The 20227-nt window shown below is 45.0% G+C and overlaps 2 long non-coding RNA genes across 2 annotated transcripts; both read left to right on the forward strand.

The window, feature by feature from the left end:
• The first annotated feature begins 9576 nt into the window (after nucleotides 1-9576).
• LOC146369610 (uncharacterized) lies at nucleotides 9577-10919 on the forward strand. The gene is made up of 2 exons (XR_014797379.1): nucleotides 9577-10110; nucleotides 10600-10919. It is a non-coding gene; the product is annotated as an uncharacterized LOC146369610 (long non-coding RNA).
• A 6829-nt stretch (nucleotides 10920-17748) lies between these two features.
• Nucleotides 17749-18859, forward strand: LOC146369611 (uncharacterized). Its single transcript, XR_014797478.1, has 2 exons — nucleotides 17749-18050; nucleotides 18540-18859. It is a non-coding gene; the product is annotated as an uncharacterized LOC146369611 (long non-coding RNA).
• The last annotated feature ends 1368 nt before the right edge of the window (nucleotides 18860-20227 follow it).

Raw genomic sequence — 20227 nt, forward strand, 5'->3', positions numbered from 1 at the left:
AAGAGCTCGCTCCTCATTAGTATGAGACCAGCAGATACTTCATGAATCAGTGTGGGATTACGTGAAGAGACAAATGTTGCACATTCACAGCTATAACATGAGAAATACCAGCCAGTTGCACCTCCACATGTTCAGCATTGCTGGTTCTCACAGTTTAGATAAGGTAATTTCTTTTTACAAGCCTCCAGAGTTTCTTTAATAGCTTCTTAATTCCTTTTTATGTGCAAATAAAGAAACATGAACAGTTGCTGTTGTTCACATGAGTGAGATGTTGAGGTTGCTCGACCTTAGAGAGGACAAAGAGGAGGAGACTCCTCGGGCCTCCTCACATGGCTGGGAGAGAACAGGTGCATGCAGTGGAAGGCTTGTAAAGATGTGGCTGGTGGAAAAAGTTAGAGTGACGCAGACGTGAAGCTCACATGCTACAACAGGTGATGCTAAGCTGCTGCTGCTGTTCTCCTAACGACTGACGGGAGGCTTAAATTTCCTTCATGAAAGTTCCAGTGGACAGATACTGCAATAAAAACCTCTCACTTTATATTGACATTATTACACCTGAAATATGTGTTCATTGTTCATCTGTTTGGGATTAGTTTCTGAGGTGGATTGATTCACATTTGGTACCTTAGTGTATTGGACACAGTGAAATGAGATTGGTAGAACTTATTTGTTTTTTTGTTTTTTTAAAGTTTTCACTTGTAGGGTTAATTCCACTTCTTTACTCATGAGAAAATATCCACTGATCACCGTTTGAGGTCAGTTTAATTCTTCCTCTGGTTGTTTTACATCTTTTCATAGTCATTTGGTGTTTGCATGGAGATGTTTTCTGCCTCTTTCTTGCGTTTTCTGATTGGATGTGCATTTTTTGTCCACACTGTGGGTTGAAACAGCCAGAAAAACATGATGTAGAAACTGAACCCACTTAATGTGAGTGTAAATCTTTGTGATTTGTTGCAGCTGCTTGAGTGCAGCAGACTTCCTAACGCAGCTCCTCCCACCTTCAACTTGCGCACGAATCTAGTCTGTGAAACCTGGAGACAGCTGTGTGATTGGTTTGATTTTGGTCCTGAAGCTGACAGACACAGAACTAAAGCTACATCACCTCAACCATGAAGCAGACATGTTTGGGTCTAATCAGGCTGCCTGTGCTCAAAATCAAAACACACCAACCTCCACTCTGTGCTGGACTCAAACTTTAACTCATAGAAAACTGCAGATGTGGCTCCTTTTGAGTCAAACATTCACTGCTCTGTGAGTGTGAGCAACCAGCAGCCACAGAGTCACCTGGGTTCACCTGATGAATGAAGTCCAATGTTCACTTCACTTTATGTTCTGCTTTGGTCTCCACCAGCTCCATGGGAAGAGATTGGTCAGTGATTGGTGTTTTGACTCTCCACCCTCGGCTCCTCTTACAGCACAGCAGAGGCAGCGCTCAAGAAAGTACAGATGTGAATATTTTATAACCTGATATGATCCACGACGGTAACGTGACACCAGACTCCTTTCACTGCTGTTCGCCGAGCAGAGGTCAGCATCTCAGAGGGTTTCATCATCTTACAAAGTCTGATACAGTCTAAATTAAAAAAAAAACTGTATCTAACCGACACGGTGAAGAAAACATCTGTCCATCACTACAAGACTCTGAAAGTGTAGAAGAGCATCAAGGATTTTAATACTGATGAAGCCACAAGCATCTGATCTCATGCATGAACTCAAAGTAACAGATAGAGAAGAAGAAGGACTTATGGACTTATGTGCTCTTTACTGTGCTGTAATGACCCACCCAAGTTAGGTCTGTGCGTGGGAAACACTGCAGATGGTTTGAAGACTAAAAGCAATCAGCAGCACATATAAACACTCACACTTACAGCTTATATCTTGCATACAGAAGTCAGTCAGCATCCACAAGGCTCAGCAACCAGAAACATTTATTAAAGATTAACAGAAGAACTTCTGGTTAATGCTGAGAATCTGATTGGTCCTTTTGCTGTGCTGATTTATTGTTTAATAACGCTACTATGAGGCACGGCTCTCACACAGAGGTGATCATCAGTTACTCATTGTTTCAGGTGTTCTTCACTGCCTCTGATCTGATCATTCGTCTCCTGGGAGCCCATATGGACGCCAGTGCTGGCGCTCAAAGCTCTTTCTCAGCACACTCAGGAAGAGATGAAACCCAATCAGCTAGCTGTTTGTTGTGTGCTGCATCAGTCTGTCTGGTGCTTTGTGTTGAGCAAAGGCGGTCGGCTCGGCTTGGCTCCTCTCTGCCTGAATGCGCTGATGGCAGCTCAGGTAAATGCTGGAACGCTGCAGTGGAAAATGAAACTCGAGGAGACGGCCGGGCTATTAGTCGAGCCGTGTCTGTGTCTGCATGTGAGAGAAAGAGGAGAGATGTGTGTGGGTGGATGTGAGTGGGTGTTTGCAGCCTGTGTCAGTGGTGCTCCCACAGCACACAGCAGCTCTCCAAGGTCGCTGATTTCCAGCAGACTGACCTGGGCTCAGCACATCATTAGAAAGCAGCATGGAAACACACTTATGTGGCTTTCCAGTTTCATTTCCAGCTTGTTGAGGTCATTTGACCTTATCAGGTAACGTCCCTGTAACAATAATGTTCCTCAGTGTTACAGCTTCTTCAGGATGTTCACTGAAAAGATATCAGTGCATTCATGTTGATGCAGACCAGTACATAAGGGACCAGCTGCCTCTGCTTTACAGTGTGGATAAGAGCTAACTGTCACATAATCGATCAATACTTCTTGCTTTCAGGCATCTGCTGAGGGCTGTGGGTAATTCACCCCACCAGGGCTTGGAGAAATGCAGACTTAGTGTGAATAAAGGGCTCAACGTGTCTCCCAAAGAGCCCCAGTGGGAAAACTAGAAGCTCCCACTGCCTGTGTGAGACATCAGGCTCGGGCCCGCTCTATAATGGAGAGAAGCACTAACAGCTAATGCTAGGTCATCAGGAGAGTGAGAACACAGATCAGGGTTTGCAAAAACCAAATGGGTGAGGTGTGAATAAAAAGTTCCTGCAATCTTTCTATAACAAGAAAAACCAGCCATTGTCTTGGTTTGGCGGGATCCCCTTTGAGGTTGGTTCCGTGTGATGTGCGGCCTCGTTTCCAGCTCTGGATCTCCTTGCTCATGTCAAAAAAGGAGAAATTTTACAGAAATGTATATTTTGAAATGCTTGCTTTTCCTGAAACTAAAGACGTTGTACCTGTTCAGGTGACTGAACAGCTGACTGACTGATTTTCTGTTCTCCCTTGAAAAATGCTCCGTAAAGATGAACAGACACCAGGGTGAAGTTGCTCTGTTATTTGCTAATGCTATCCTGGTTAGCCAGCTGCAACCATTTTTGGACTTCTTATATGATCTGTTAGCACAGTAACTTTACAGCAGCCGTATTCGTCACATGATGTCATTAAAAATGCTCCAAAAGGTTCCAACGCATAAACGCAGTGCAGAGATCCAGTTCAGGTGACGCTAGAAGACAGCTAACCGCTACAGCCAAAGAGGCCACGCACAAGTCTTAATAAACAAGTGAGTTATAGAAACAGTTGTTTTGAAGGGAGAAGTCATCTATAGAAATATGTTTATCAGATTTTTTCTTCTTTTTTTTTATCACAGCGTGGTAAAATGAGAATCAGAGCGTGACTTCCAGGGAGTGACGTAACAATAGCAGCAGCACTGGAAACTGTTCAGAGATGCACAAAGAAAGATCTGCCAAAACTGAATAGGGTCAGGTTTTTGTTTTTTCTCAACTTTTACCTTGTGACTAACCTGAACACTAAAATGAGAACACATTTTCTTGTGCAGTGCGTGAGTTACAGGTTTGGTGGGACTTAATTAATATTGCTGTGGATGATGCTTCCCATGCTGTTACACCACAGCATACAGTTCATAAAAGTTATTCTAGTGAAAACTGGCACAAATGAAAGGCGATGTCGCTGTGAGAGAAAGTGTGGAGTGCTCTGCTTCTGCTGCTGTTGACGCCTGAAGCTGGGGCTCGCTTGTAAAGACCACATTATGAAAACTTACATTTAAAGTGTGCTCAGATGCATGAGTGTGCACCTCTTCCTCTGGGCAGCCGGCCTTTGCATCATTTACATAACCCTGCCCCTTACCCTTTGTTTTTTCCCTTCTTGTGTCTGTGCCGTGTTGTCGTTGCCTTCGTCACGCGCAGGCTCACTGCCCCGCAGCGAGGCCTTCCACAGGACGGGACACCGTGTCTTTAATGCACACTGACAGCGGATACTGGCTTTCTGCTTGTGTAAGTGCACATACTGTAAGGATTCGACTGCCTTTTAAGGCTAGAGACAGAACTCTAAAAATAGGAGCTGTGAATAATAACGTCAAAACAATAATCTTCAGGACAAAAGGACAATTTAAAGACTCGTCTTCAGAGGACAGAAGAGCTGAGTGGACTGGTGTCAGTTTAATGGCAGTCACTGAGATTGAGAGTGGACGGAGAGTCTTTGGCCGAGGAAGGTCATCATGTTCAGATGAAAACTTGGATCCGAGCCAAACAGATAACAGGGATGGACCAGTAACCCTGCACACACAATGTTGAATTTTGGTTCAGACATTCATGATCTGCAGTGGAATGAACCCCAGTGAAAAGTCAGTGAAAATGTTTTAACTCATTTTATGACAAAATACCTGCAAAACATTTAATCCCATCTGCCCCAGCTGCCCTTAGAACTCATCTAAGCACGCTAACATAAGAAAATAACATTTTCCTAAACCACAGTTTATATATATATATATATATATATATATATATATATATATATATATATATATATATATATATATATATAAAAAACACCCATCTCGCCCCTGCGGGCGGTTTATCCTTCAAGCTCGGGTCCTCTACCAGAGGCCTGGGAGCTTGAGGGTCCTGCGCAGTATCTTAGCTGTTCCTAGGACTGCGCTCTTCTGGACAGAGATCTCTGATGTTGTTCCCGGGATCTGCTGGAGCCACTCGCCTAGCTTGGGAGTCACCGCACCTAGTGCTCCGATTACCACGGGGACCACCGTCACCTTCACCCTCCATATCCTCTCGAGCTCTTCTCTGAGCCCTTGGTATTTCTCCAGCTTCTCGTGTTCCTTCTTCCTGATATTGCTGTCATTCGGAACCGCTACATCGATCACTACGGCCGTCTTCTTCTGTTTGTCTACCACCACTATGTCCGGTTGGTTAGCCACCACCATTTTGTCCGTCTGTATCTGGAAGTCCCACAGGATCTTAGCTCGGTCATTCTCCACCACCCTTGGGGGCATCTCCCATTTTGACCTCGGGACTTCCAGGTTATACTTGGCACAGATGTTCCTGTACACTATGCCGGCCACTTGGTTATGGCGTTCCATGTATGCCTTGCCTGCTAGCATCTTGCACCCTGCTGTTATGTGCTGGATTGTCTCTGGAGCATCTTTACACAGCCTGCACCTGGGGTCTTGCCTGGTGTGATAGACCCCAGCCTCTATGGATCTTGTACTCAGAGCTTGTTCTTGTGCTGCCATGATTAGTGCCTCTGTGCTGTCTTTCAGTCCAGCTTTGTCCAGCCACTGGTAGGATTTCTGGATGTCAGCCACCTCCTCTATCTGCCGGTGGTACATACCGTGCAGGGCCCTGTCCTTCCATGATGGTTCCTCGTCTCCCTCCTCTTTCTTGGGTTTCTGCTGCCTGAGGTATTCACTGAGCACTCGGTCAGTTGGGGCCATCTTCCCAATGTATTCTTGGATGTTCGTTGTCTCATCCTGGACTGTGGTGCTGACACTCACCAGTCCCCGGCCCCCTTCCTTCCGCTTAGCATACAGCCTCAGGGTGCTGGACTTGGGGTGAAACCCTCCATGCATGGTAAGGAGCTTTCTTGTCTTTATGTCAGTAGCTTCTATCTCCTCCTTTGGCCAGCCTATTACCCCAGCAGGGTACCTGATCACGGGCAGGGCGTAGGTGTTGATGGCCCGGATCTTGTTCTTACCGTTCAGCTGACTCCTCAGGACTTGCCTGACCCTCTGCAGGTACTTGGTGGTTGCAGCCTTTCTAGCGGCCTCTTCATGGTTCCCATTCGCCTGCGGGATCCCCAGGTACTTGTAACTGTCCTCTATGTCTGCAATGTTGCCTTCTGGTAGTTCAATCCCCTCAGTTCTGACTACCTGGGGGCTCGTCCGGGATATATACACATATATATATATATATATATATATATATATATACATAATAATAATATATAGAATTTTATTTTATTTTTTGGAGACAGGAGTGACCATATTTGGATAAGAACTCTAAGTTATCAGCTAATGCTTCCTTGCAAGGTTATGAGCTGCATCCATAGACTATATGGGAGCACCACAAGGGTGTTTTAGCTGTTTCCCCTTTAAGACCACCATGAATCTTTTTAAGCCGCCTTTCTCCAGATTGGTTACCCCTCATGAACTTGAGAAACCTGTGCCGAAGGTCAAAACAGTATTGTTTTTATTTTTATTTGACATCATGAAAACACGTAAAAAAAAAAAAAAAAAAAAAAAAAGACAAGCTTTTCTTTTTTAAAACTCCAGGCATCAAGATGTCATCCTGTTCAGCATCCTCTGTTCCTTCAGCAAGGGTGTCGAACTCCAGGCCTCGAGGGCTGATGTCCTGCATGTTTTAGATCTCACCCTGGGTCAACACACCTGAATCAAATGATTAGTTCATTAACAGGCTTCTGGAGAACCCCAAGACATGTTGAGGAGGTAATTTAGCCATTTAAATCAGCTGTGTTGGATCAAGGACACATCTAAAACCTGCAGGACACCGGCCCTTGAGGCCTGGAGTCCGACACCTGTGCTTCAAAGCATGAACCTTTCTCTTAGTGCTGTAAGGCAGTCATGCTGTCTCATTCGATATATTTTTAATACATAGAAAACATAATTACTCACTAATGAGTGCGTATTTGTGAGTACAATATTCTTTTTTCCTAATTAAATAACCTCAAAACACAACTGACTGTACCTTTAAGCATTACTGTTGACGATGTTTAATAAAAACAGGAGAGATATGATTTTGAATAAAGCCACATTTGGCACATTTTAAAGGTTAAATATTCACATAAACTCCACTGTGACTTTCTGTCAGAGTGAACCAGCCCGTTAAAACTAATCTTCCTCTCCTCGCTGCTGACTCTGGTCACCCTGATCTTCTTCCTTTCTGCCACAGCCCTGATGTCCTCCAAAAGTCTTCTAGCATCACCTTGTGGCTGAACTGAAGCACTGCAGGTTACTGTTTTTTTCTCTCATCTAATAAAAGCAGCATTATGGAATACACATCCCCATATCCGATACACGATCCATCACACCGCCGTGGGAGGGATGCTGTGCTGGCGTGGAGACGAGCCTTGGCAACAGGCAAATACTACTGTGTGTCGCTATGGTAACCTGTGAACTGGTGAGAGGGAAGAGAGAAGGAGATGTCAAAAACTGAGGGTGGAAAATGAAGGCAGAGGAGATGCTACATAACAAACAGTGATTATGACAACATGTCAGAGAGAATCCCCCCTCGGGATGAGTTCACAAACTGACGATCAAAAAAATCAAATGAGAGAAGCAGGCCGGGAACGCCTCCGGGACACATTCAGTGTTTGTACAGTAAATCTCAGTTTTTATTTCTGTCATCGTCTTTTTTATTATTTTTCCTCTGAGTCGAGTCCCTGATGTGTGACCTGTTTAATGAGCGATAAAATAGGACAGCCTCTTCCTGCTGGGCACTTCTCAGACAAATTCAGTCCCCTCCCACAACGAGCACAAACACATGGATGAAAACGAGGGGCTCTGCTGTCCAGGGTGACGGGCAGTCTGCCCTCAGAGCGCACACTTTCATCACAAATATGGAATCATTTAACACACTTTCATAACCATGGTGTCGCAAAGACAAGCATTACATTTAAACTGGTGTCTTTCTGGGTTCATCTGTGACTTTTAACAATAGAAGAGCAGCTTTTACCAGCCGAGAATGTCACAAAATAAAAGCTGGTCTCATTTGCAAACAACTGTTTATCTCCTCTCGGCTTCATGGCTGTAACTTCCTGCACATATTCAGCTTTGCTTTTCATTTGAGTTGTGCTGTTTGTTCATGTTGGCTTTATGGTAAATGGCCTGTATTTGTATAGCACTTTACTTAGTCCCTAAGGACCCCAAAGCGCTTTACACTACATTCAGTCATTCACCCATTCATACACTGGTGATGGCAAGCTACATTGTAGCCACAGCTGCCCTGGGGCGCACTGACAGAGGCGAGGTTTATGTTCTGTATTTATTAATATAAGTTAAGGTGAATATGTTGCAAAGCACCTTGGGTAATGTAAAAGAAAGAAATGTAAATGTAAATAAAAGAAAGAAATGAGTCCGATTCTTCTCTTCATGCATCATTTTATGTGATCTGAGTCATCAGAGTCTCGTTCAGCTCAATCATCATGTTCACCTGTTAGAAATATGACTGTGCCTCAAGTGCCCAGCAGAACATTGCTGACTAAGTGGGAAACATTGACTTCATAGCAGAGATGCTTCCCCACTGGAGATGTTTTAGGACAGGGGTGTCCAACTCCAGTTCTCAAGAGCTACTGTCCTGGAGATTTTAGATGCATCTTTGTTCTGACACACCCAAATCAAATGGATGGCTTGTTACCAGACCTTTGCCAAACTTGATGGCATGTAATGTAATCCAATCATTTGATTCAGCTGTGTTGGAGTAGGGATGCATCTAAAATCTGCAGGACTGTAGCTCTCGAGGACTGGAGTTGGACACCCCTGTTTTAGGAGGTAGAGCTGTTACAGGGAGTGCAGAATTATTAGGCAAATGAGTATTTTGTCCACATCATCCTCCTCATGCATGTTGTCTTACTCCAAGCTGTATAGGCTCGAAAGCCTACTACCAATTAAGCATATTAGGTGATGTGCATCTCTGTAATGAGAAGGGGTGTGGTCTAATGACATCAACACCCTATATCAGGTGTGCATAATTATTAGGCAACGTCCTTTCCTTTGGCAAAATGGGTCAAAAGAAGGACTTGACAGGCTCAGAAAAGTCAAAAATACTGAGATATCTTGCAGAGGGATGCAGCAATCTCAAAATTGCAAAGCTTCTGAAGCGTGATCATCGAACAATCAAGCGTTTCATTCAAAATAGTCAACAGGGTCGCAAGAAGCGTGTGGAAAAACCAAGGCGCAAAATAACTGCCCATGAACTGAGAAAAGTCAAGCGTGCAGCTGCCAAGATGCCACTTGCCACCAGTTTGGCCATATTTCAGAGCTGCAACATCACTGGAGTGCCCAAAAGCACAAGGTGTGCAATACTCAGAGACATGGCCAAGGTAAGAAAGGCTGAAAGACGACCACCACTGAACAAGACACACAAGCTGAAACGTCAAGACTGGGCCAAGAAATATCTCAAGACTGGTTTTTCTAAGGTTTTATGGACTGATGAAATGAGAGTGAGTCTTGATGGGCCAGATGGATGGGCCCGTGGCTGGATTGGTAAAGGGCAGAGAGCTCCAGTCCGACTCAGACGCCAGCAAGGTGGAGGTGGAGTACTGGTTTGGGCTGGTGTAGCCCAGATGAAAAAATCATATTTACTCTTTATTTTAACTGTCCACATCAACAAGCGTCATATTTCCTATGACCATTGAATGCACCTCTCAGTTCACCCCACGTGAGGGCACCTAGCTCAGCGACCAATCAGAGCCTACCCAGGCCGCATTGACCCTGTCAGCCAGGAAGTGAGGTGAAGGTGCATGGTGCTCCCGGGTTTTTTCTCATCTCAGCAAGAGGAGTGGAGGCATCTGCTACTCAAACCGAGAAATCCACGGACAAAAGAGAGGAAAAACTCAGAATTGAGAGGAAGGAAAGCCAGCCTACTTACCTGCTGGAAGTCCGGAGTCGAGTGGCTGGATGAAGGAGAGAAGCAACGTCGGTAAGACGAGTGTTATTCCGACAGAAAAAACTTGTAGAGACTTACCGTCGTGATCACGCTAATGCTAGCTCGGTGTCTCACAGGCTAACCACTCACCTTTCATCCGGAGAGCTGCTGCAATTCTGACACCATTGTGTGTTGGGCTTTTGTGAAACAGAGCAACGGTGAGCAACATGTTCTTAGCCGCTCTAAAGCTAATTTTTGTCAGTTCACTGTGAGTTTAAAGTAATCTAGAGGGTAATTTTTAGTGCATTTCTCTCTCACGAATAGGCCTATAGTGTGGAGAAATTAAGCACACTGCTTTAATGCCTCTGAACTGAACTCACATGTATATTTTGTTGCTTATTTGCACATAGTTCTGAATTTGTTATGGTGTATTGTATTTTGAATGTCAATGGTTACTTACCATAAGTATTGTTTAATTAATGTTTACATGAATAGAGAAATATTTGAGCAACTTAGATGTTTAGTTCTCATATTTGATATACTTGAAAATTGAATGTTGTACAACATAACTGTGAGATTTGATAAGATTTAAGATGTTGATGCAATGAATATGAGGTTGATGCAATATTTTGATTTTGTATTTTAACCTTAAACAATGCATCTGAAACAGACTGATTAGAATGTACATTTTATGACCTGGATTATAGGTCAGGTTTTTGGAGAGGACAGAAAAGTCCAAGGACCAGGACGATATTCTGGTTGTGATAGATGGCGAGCCAACCACTTTGAGGACGATCTACCCCAAAGAAGATACACACCCACACACTCATACATTCCAGTTACACTCACAAGGACCTTTGAAGTTGGCTATCGCCAGCTTAACTCTAAATTCTTAAAGGGCCCAACGAATACTTTTATTTTGTTTGAGTGTGCACACTATTTATTTTATTTTATACTTTATCTGTACAAATTGGACAAATACCTGTTATACCTTGTAACAATACAAGAGTGGCTACTCAAAAGTTAACATTGTGTCCAGGTCATTATTGCTGCTCAATACTTTGGCTCCATACGAATTTGGTGTCTTCTGATTCTGGCCAGGGTCTTATTACGAGCCCAAGTAATTATTGCGCTGTAATTCACCTTTATACCTTAAAGTTGGTTACAGAAGTGGCGAGCCAGCCAGGAGCCATTTGATTTGAGCATCAATATTGAGGCAATGACCAGCATGGATTTCATACAAAAGTCTGGTGTCAAAATACCTAATGCGGTTGTTGTCGCTGGGATAACACAGGTATCTGAGAAAGATGAACAGGTCATTGACTTTCTGAAACAGTATGGTAAAATCGCAAGAGTCCTTTTTGTTGATGATTCACTGTCCGACTTCTACCAAAACCTGATCGTTGAATACTCTAGCAGTTCAGCCTTAGAAGGTTTAGAACCTCGTTTGCCATACACGTACACAGCACAAGTTGATCCCAGCGTTGTCTATGAAATTAAAACACTCAGTAGCATGTACACTACCAAGGTTGGGAGTAATGTTACAAAGACCTACTTGGCTGAACTCAAGGAACTAGCCAAGCTGAGTGGCAAAGACTACGGTGAGGTGTTGAAGGAGATGATGTGTCAGATTGGGGAGGATGTTGAAGCCATGCGACCTACCACTGAAGAACCTTCCCCCACGTATGTCGAGACTACTGTTGTATCTCTGCCCGCTCCTAAAGAGCGACAGTGTCACACCTCACATTCAGATGTTACACCAAGTGATATTGGTGCTACTGATCATGTTCCCCTCACTAATGGAAGGAGAGCAGCGTCCCTTTCAGTAAGTGACTTGAACCCACCTGACATTCAGAAGGTCGTGGTAGAGCATATCGTACGAAGGCAAGATGTTGTCCCACACATCCAGTCTCAGGTGAGACTTTCTCCGGTAAGGTTCCCAGACCTAACAACGAAACTGATTATGACACATGGCGCACACAAATTGAACTGCTCCAAAATGATCCCAGCATGTCCCCCCTGCAGATATCCAGAAAGATCCATGAGAGCCTACTCCCACCAGCAGCTGATATAGTTAAGAGTTTGCGGCCTGAGTCACCACCTGTGACTTATTTGCAGCTTCTAGATTCAGCCTTTGGCACTGTAGAAGATGGCGAGGAACTTTTCGCTCAATTCCTGAACACCCTTCAAGATCCAGGTGAGAAGTCATCCACTTACCTTCACCGGCTACAGCTAGCATTAAACAGAGCCACGAAGAGGGGGGGAGTCGCATGTGAAGAAGTGGACAAACATCTACTTAAACAGTTCTGCAGGGGATGTTGGGACAACGACCTACTCAGCGCCCTGCAACTTGAGCAAAAGAAGAGCAGCCCACCCCAATTCTCAGACCTGTTGTTAATGATTCGCTCTGAGGAAGATCGACAGCAAGCAAAAACTAGCCGTATGAGAAAACACATTGGCACCACAAAGCAGAGAACTCAGTTCCAGTTCCAGGGTGCACATGTTTGTGAACCAGAGGAGAAACATGAGAGTAGCATTGCTGCTATTGAGGATCTGCGAAAGCAGGTGGCGAGTCTGCAAAGTCAACTAACTACATTCATGTCACAGAAAAAGACAAAGTTTGCAAACAGCAAGGGATCTGCAGGGAAGCCGCAGAGTAAGATGTCAAAGCCACATGATGTAGATGGACGTATGCAAAGACAGACTTCAAAGAGGCAAACGGGCAGACCCAAGCCCTGGTATTGTTTCAACTGCGGTGAAGATGGACATATCGCTCCATGCTGTGTTGACCCTGCTAACCCCAACCTAGTAGCAGAAAAAAGGAAGCAGTTGGAGGAGAAACAACGCCAGTGGGAAGCGCGAGATTGTACAGATTCGCCTTTAAACATCTAACAGTTCCTGTTGTGGGACAAACAGGAGCTGAGGAGAGTCAACAACGTCCCTCAGACGCAAACAATGGCGACAAAATCACAGCTGAGGTTAACAAAATAAGTACCCCAGTAAAGATTGTCAAAGCACAAACATGTTCTGGCTTAAACCATTCGGAGCAGAAACAATCTTTCCAACTCCCTAAACAGTTGATTGGTGCCAGAAGTACATCTCAAGTGACAGTGAGAGGTGAAGAAGTCAACTGTCTTCTTGACTCAGGCTCCCAAGTTACCACTGTTCCTGAGTCATTCTACCAGCAGCACCTTTCAGAGCAAAAGATCAAGCCACTACATGACCTCTTAGAAGGGGAAGGTGCTAATGGCCAGCTAGTGCCTTACTTTGGCTATATAGAAATGACCATAACTTTTCCAAAGGACTTTACAGGTGTTCCAGTAGATGTTAACACACTTGCTTTAATCGTCCCTGACACTTCACAATCCCTCATGCTCATAGGCACAAACACCCTAGATGTACTGTTCGACATCTACTCAAAGACTGACTTAGCCAATCGTCAACCCCTCCCACATGGCTACAAAGTAGTCTTCAAAATCATTGAGTTGAGACGGAAGAAGACAAGTGACACCCATCAGGGGGTAGTGAAGCTACTAGGCAAGATGCCTCAAGTCATTCCAGCTGGTTCAACTGTAGTGGTGGAGGGAGTCGCCCTTGGCAAGGGCCTTCAGGATGAAAAATCAGTTGTCATTGAGTACCCGTCATCGTCCCCCTTGCCCGGTGGCCTGCTACTTAAAGCCGGTCTGGTTGACTTTCCCCAGCGACGGCCCCACAAGTTGCCAGTTGTTATAAGCAACGAGTCTGACCACGACATTGTCATCCCTGCCAAGTGTACTATTGCAGAGGTTAGTGCTTATCAGACCATCCTATTAAAGGAACACAACAAGACCAAACAGTCAGAAACACCCCAGAGAACTCCAGAGACTCCGTCTTCCCAAGAGCCCACCATAACTTTCAATTTTGGTGACTCCCCAGTTCCACTGGAATGGAAACAACGCATCACTCAGCAGCTCAGCGGCATGCCTGAGGTGTTTGCACAGCATGACCTGGATTTTGGCCGGACGGACCAGGTGCGACATCATATAAAACTTTCGGATGACACGCCTTTCAAACTACGTGCCCGGCCAATCCACCCGCGGGACATTGAGGCTGTCCGGAAGCACATTCAGGAACTCCTTGATGCAGGAGTTATTAGAGAGTCAGAGTCCCCATTTGCGTCACCCATAGTGGTAGTCCGGAAAAAGAACGGCCAAGTCCGGTTGTGCATTGATTATAGGCGTCTAAACCTCCAGACTATAAAAGATGCGTACAGCCTTCCGAAGCTAGAGGACACGTTCTCAGCCCTCAATGGTTCACAGTGGTTCTCTGTTCTTGATCTAAAATCAGGGTACTACCAGATCGAGGTCGAAGAAGCAGACAAACCGAAGACGGCCTTCGTGTGCCCTCTCGGCTTCTGGGAGTTCAACAGAATGCCTCAGGGTGTGACGAACGCCCCCAGCACGTTCCAGAGGTTAATGGAGCGGTGCATGGGGGATATGCATTTGAAGGATGCATTGGTCTTTCTTGATGACGTGATAGTATTCTCCCGAACCCTTGAGGAACACGAAGAAAGACTCATGAAAGTGCTCACTCGTCTAAAAGAGTTTGGGTTAAAGCTGTCACCAGAGAAATGCGTCTTCTTCCAGACTTCAGTCCGTTATCTGGGACATGTGGTCTCCAGAAATGGAGTTCGGACTGACCCTGAGAAGATTTCGGCTCTTAAAACATGGCCTGTCCCACAGACTCTGCGAGAGTTAAAGTCGTTTCTTGGTTTTGCTGGGTACTATAGAAGGTTCGTTAAGGGGTATTCCAGCATTGTGAAACCTCTCCACAACTTAACTTCGGGGTACCCACCTAGCCACAAGAAATCAAAAGCAAACACAAGACAAAGTGCACATCAGTACCATGACCCAAAAGACCCTTTCGGAGGTCGCTGGACGTCAGCTTGCCAGCAAGCCTTCGAGTCAGTCATCCAAAGTCTCACCACTGCCCCTGTACTTGCCTTCGCTGACCCTCAGAAACCCTATATTCTGCACACTGATGCCAGTACCACCGGGCTCGGTGCTGTGTTGTATCAGGAGCAAGAGGGACAACTTAGAGTCATAGGCTATGCAAGTAGAGGGCTGTCACGGAGCGAAAATCGCTATCCAGCGCACAAGTTGGAGTTTCTGGCACTCAAGTGGTCAGTTACAGAAAAGTTCAGCGACTATCTCTACGGCAACCACTTCACCGTTGTAACGGATAGTAATCCGCTGACTTACATACTGACTTCAGCAAAACTTGACGCGACTAGCTATAGGTGGCTAGCAGCACTGTCCACATTCTCTTTCAAACTTCTCTATCGTCCAGGGAAGCAGAATGGAGATGCGGATGGATTATCACGCAGACCACACGGAGGGCTAGCGGACGATCTGAAATCACAAAAAGAGATTGAACGCATACAACAGTTCACTCAAGATCACCTTTGTGATCCAGACAACATCAATGCCGTAAATCAGTCTGTGGTGAAAGCAATCTGTGAGAGGCAGTTCACCTACAGCGTCAGTCCTGACAATGAAAGAGAGGCAGATGCAGATTGTGTTGCCTTGGTGGAGGTGCTTGCTATGTCTCCTAGTGCTGTACCTGATAGCTATGGGCAAGAGGAACAGTTTGGAGGTCTGCCAACCATTCCCCATCTAACTGAGGCAGGGCTGGCAGACGAGCAAAGAGCCGATCAGTGTATAAAGCATGTTATTTCTCAGATCGAATGTGGGGACACACCACCTCCAACCGTGCGTACACAGCTCCCTGAGCTTCCACTGCTCCTCCGAGAGCTTAACCGTCTTGAGCTCCGCAACAATGTCTTGTACCGGCAACGCCAAGAGGGGTCCCAGACAACCTACCAGCTTGTACTTCCAGCTGAGCTTCGCAACACAGTCCTCACCAGTCTGCATGACCGTATGGGTCACATGGGAGTTGATCGTACACTGGACCTTGTAAGGACAAGATTTTATTGGCCAAGGATGGCTTTGGATGTGGAAAGGAAAGTGAAGACGTGTGGCAGGTGCGTGCGGAGGAAGGCACGGCCTGAAAGAGCGGCCCCCTTGGTCAACATTAATACGACACGACCTCTTGAACTCTTGTGCATGGACTTCTTGTCCCTGGAAGCTGACAAGAGTGGAACCAAGGATATATTGGTGATCACGGACCACTTCACTAAGTTTGCAGTTGCTATCCCAACACCTAATCAAAAGGCCCGCACGGTGGCAAGGTGTCTGTGGGAGAACTTTATGGTACACTATGGCATCCCAGAAAAATTGCATAGTGACCAGGGTCCAGATTTCGAGTCCCGCACAATCAAGGAACTCTGTCAGGTGGCTGGTATCCACAAGGTGAGGACAACCCCATACCATCCTAGGGGCAATCCTGTGGAACGATTTAATCGTACCATGCTTGACATGTTGGGCACTCTCCGGGATCAAGATAAGTCCTGTTGGCGTGACCATGTAAGACCCCTGGTCCACGCTTATAACTGCACCAGGAATGAAGTGACTGGTTTCACACCGTACGAACTGATGTTCGGGCGCCAACCTCGGTTGCCAGTTGACCTTGCATTCAACCTGCCAGTACAAGAGGAACAACACTCATCTCACTCTGAATATGTGCAAAAGCTCAAGTCACGTCTCAAAGAAAGCTACAAGTTAGCTATGGACAAGGCTGCAAAGATAGCTCACAAGAACAAAATGAGGTTTGACAGACATGTAATTGCCTCAGACTTGGAAGCTGGAGATCGGGTATTGGTCAGGAATGTCCGTATCCAGGGCAAACATAAGATTTCAGACAAGTGGGAACTCACTGTGCATGTAGTGGTGAGAAGGGCAGGCAACCTCCCAGTATATACAGTTAAGCCTGAAAACAAAGATGGTCCCCTAAGAACACTACACCGGGATCTGTTGCTACCATGTGGCTACCTACCTGTGGAGGAAAGCAGTGAGCATGTACAAAAGCCAGTGTCACGCAGGCCAAGGACCCGTGCAAATCCAGCGCTAGAGGAAGAGAACTCCTCAGACGAAGAAGATGATTTGCTCATTCCTGTTTGGTTGAGTTCCCCTGTCCACACAGTGAGTGAGAGTCCTGTCAATGTTCCTGATATTGACAACCCACCTGTTTTTGACAGCCAATCTGATTTTGGCGACATACCTGATATGCCTAACAGTACTACAGATAATACTGAGTCCTTATCTACCAATGGAGTCACACCGACCGAACAAGTGGATGAAGCAACCTTAACTGAAAATGACTCACCTGTTGATGACCCAGACGTCCAAGAAAGGCAACTTCCATTTCAGGAGGCTGGCACCAGAGGTGCAAATCCTGAGGAGAGAATTGAGGAGATAGTCCCAGTGGATACAGGGGAAAACACAGATACAAATGATTCTGTAAGGAGATCTGAGAGAAACCGTCGTCCGCCACGACGGCTTGACTATACGGAGCTAGGCAATCCTCTGATCACTGCAGCAAAATCATTCTTGCAAGGACTGTCTTCAGCTTGGGCAGATGTCATCAGTGATGGTGAAGAGCCTGTTCCGCCCTCTTCCTTGACCCGTCAAATAATCATCATTTAACTGACTACCATGCACAGGGACGTGCATGAGTTCAGGAGGGGCTGGTGTAGCCCAGATGAAAAAATCATATTTACTCTTTATTTTAACTGTCCACATCAACAAGCGTCATATTTCCTATGACCATTGAATGCACCTCTCAGTTCACCCCACGTGAGGGCACCTAGCTCAGCGACCAATCAGAGCCTACCCAGGCCGCATTGACCCTGTCAGCCAGGAAGTGAGGTAAAGGTGCATGGTGCTCCCGGGTTTTTTCTCATCTCAGCAAAAGGAGTGGAGGCATCTGCTACTCAAACCGAGAAATCCACGGACAAAAGAGAGGAAAAACTCAGAATTGAGAGGAAGGAAAGCCAGCCTACTTACCTGCTGGAAGTCCGGAGTCGAGTGGCTGGATGAAGGAGAGAAGCAACGTCGGTAAGACGAGTGTTATTCCGACAGAAAAAACTTGTAGAGACTTACCGTCGTGATCACGCTAATGCTAGCTCGGTGTCTCACAGGCTAACCACTCACCTTTCATCCGGAGAGCTGCTGCAATTCTGACACCATTGTGTGTTGGGCTTTTGTGAAACAGAGCAACGGTGAGCAACATGTTCTTAGCCGCTCTAAAGCTAATTTTTGTCAGTTCACTGTGAGTTTAAAGTAATCTAGAGGGTAATTTTTAGTGCATTTCTCTCTCACAAATAGGCCTATAGTGTGGAGAAATTAAGCACACTGCTTTAATGCCTCTGAACTGAATTCACATGTATATTTTGTTGCTTATTTGCACATAGTTCTGAATTTGTTATGGTGTATTGTATTTTGAATGTCAATGGTTACTTACCATAAGTATTGTTTAATTAATGTTTACATGAATAGAGAAATATTTGAGCAACTTAGATGTTTAGTTCTCATATTTGATATACTTGAAAATTGAATGTTGTACAACATAACTGTGAGATTTGATAAGATTTAAGATGTTGATGCAATGAATATGAGGTTGATGCAATATTTTGATTTTGTATTTTAACCTTAAACAATGCATCTGAAACAGACTGATTAGAATGTACATTTTATGACCTGGATTATAGGTCAGGTTTTTGGAGAGGACAGCAAAGTCCAAGGACCAGGACGATATTCTGGTTGTGATAGATGGCGAGCCAACCACTTTGAGGACGATCTACCCCAAAGAAGATACACACCCACACACTCATACATTCCAGTTACACTCACAAGGACCTTTGAAGTTGGCTATCGCCAGCTTAACTCTAAATTCTTAAAGGGCCCAACGAATACTTTTATTTTGTTTGAGTGTGCACACTATTTATTTTATTTTATACTTTATCTGTACAAATTGGACAAATACCTGTTATACCTTGTAACAATACAAGAGTGGCTACTCAAAAGTTAACATTGTGTCCAGGTCATTATTGCTGCTCAATACTTTGGCTCCATACGAATTTGGTGTCTTCTGATTCTGGCCAGGGTCTTATTACGAGCCCAAGTAATTATTGCGCTGTAATTCACCTTTATACCTTAAAGTTGGTTACACTGGTATCATCAAAGATGAGCTTGTGGGGCCTTTTCGGGTTGAGGATGGAGTCAAGCTCAACTCCCAGTCCTACTGCCAGTTTCTGGAAGACATCTTCTTCAAGCAGTGGTACAGGAAGAAGTCTGCATCCTTCAAGAAAAACATGATTTTCATGCAGGACAATGCTCCATCACACGCGTCCAAGTACTCCACAGCGTGGCTGGCAAGAAAGGGTATAAAAGAAGAAAAACTAATGACATGGCCACCTTGTTCACCTGATCTGAACCCCATTGAGAACCTGTGGTCCATCATCAAATGTGAGATTTACAAGGAGGGAAAACAGTACACCTCTCTGAACAGTGTCTGGGAGGCTGTGGTTGCTGCTGCACGCAATGTTGATGGTGAACAGATCAAAACACTGACAGAATCCATGGATGGCAGGCTTTTGAGTGTCCTTGCAAAGAAAGGTGGCTATATTGGTCGCTGATTTGTTTTTGTTTTGTTTTTGAATGTCAGAAATGTATATTTGTGAATGTGGAGATGTTATATTGGTTTCACTGGTAAAAATAAATAATTGAAATGGGTATATATTTGTTTTTTGTTAAGTTGCCTAATAATTATGCACAGTAATAGTCACCTGCACACACAGATATCCCCCTAAAATAGCTAAAACTAAAAACAAACCAAAAACTACTTCCAAAAACATTCAGCTTTGATATTAATGAGTTTTGTGGGTTCATTGAGAACATGGTTGTTGTTCAATAATAAAATTATTCCTCAAAAATACAACTTGCCTAATAATTCTGCACTCCCTGTAAAGCAGGATCAGAAGAAAAGAGCACGTGACTGAAACATAATGTCCCAGAAGTGATCTATTAGATTTAGGTAAAGTGAACCAGTCAATGGTGTCAGTTCCTTCATCCTGAAGGAAGTGTGTGCATACTCTCCACACGAGGTCAGGCATTGTTGTGCACCAAGAGGAACCCAGGACCCCCTGCACCAGCATAGTGTCTGACAGTGACTCCAAGAATCCAGATGGCTGATGGCAGTCAGGGGGACGATGCCTAGCATGTAGAGTTCTGAGGTCCCTCCACAGATACGTGTTTAGTTAACTATTTAGGATTTACCTCCCTAGACACTTACCCGCCACCAAATGGGTCATGCTGAACTACGTAAAAGGCAGACATCCTCCACGGCTTCTCCAGATCCATTCACATCTGTCACATGTGCTCAGGGTGAACCTACTCT

Source organism: Perissodus microlepis, chromosome 17, assembly GCF_051167445.1.
Source record: "Perissodus microlepis isolate ML-2025 ecotype Zambia chromosome 17, ASM5116744v1, whole genome shotgun sequence".
NCBI classification, from domain to species: domain Eukaryota; kingdom Metazoa; phylum Chordata; class Actinopteri; order Cichliformes; family Cichlidae; genus Perissodus; species Perissodus microlepis.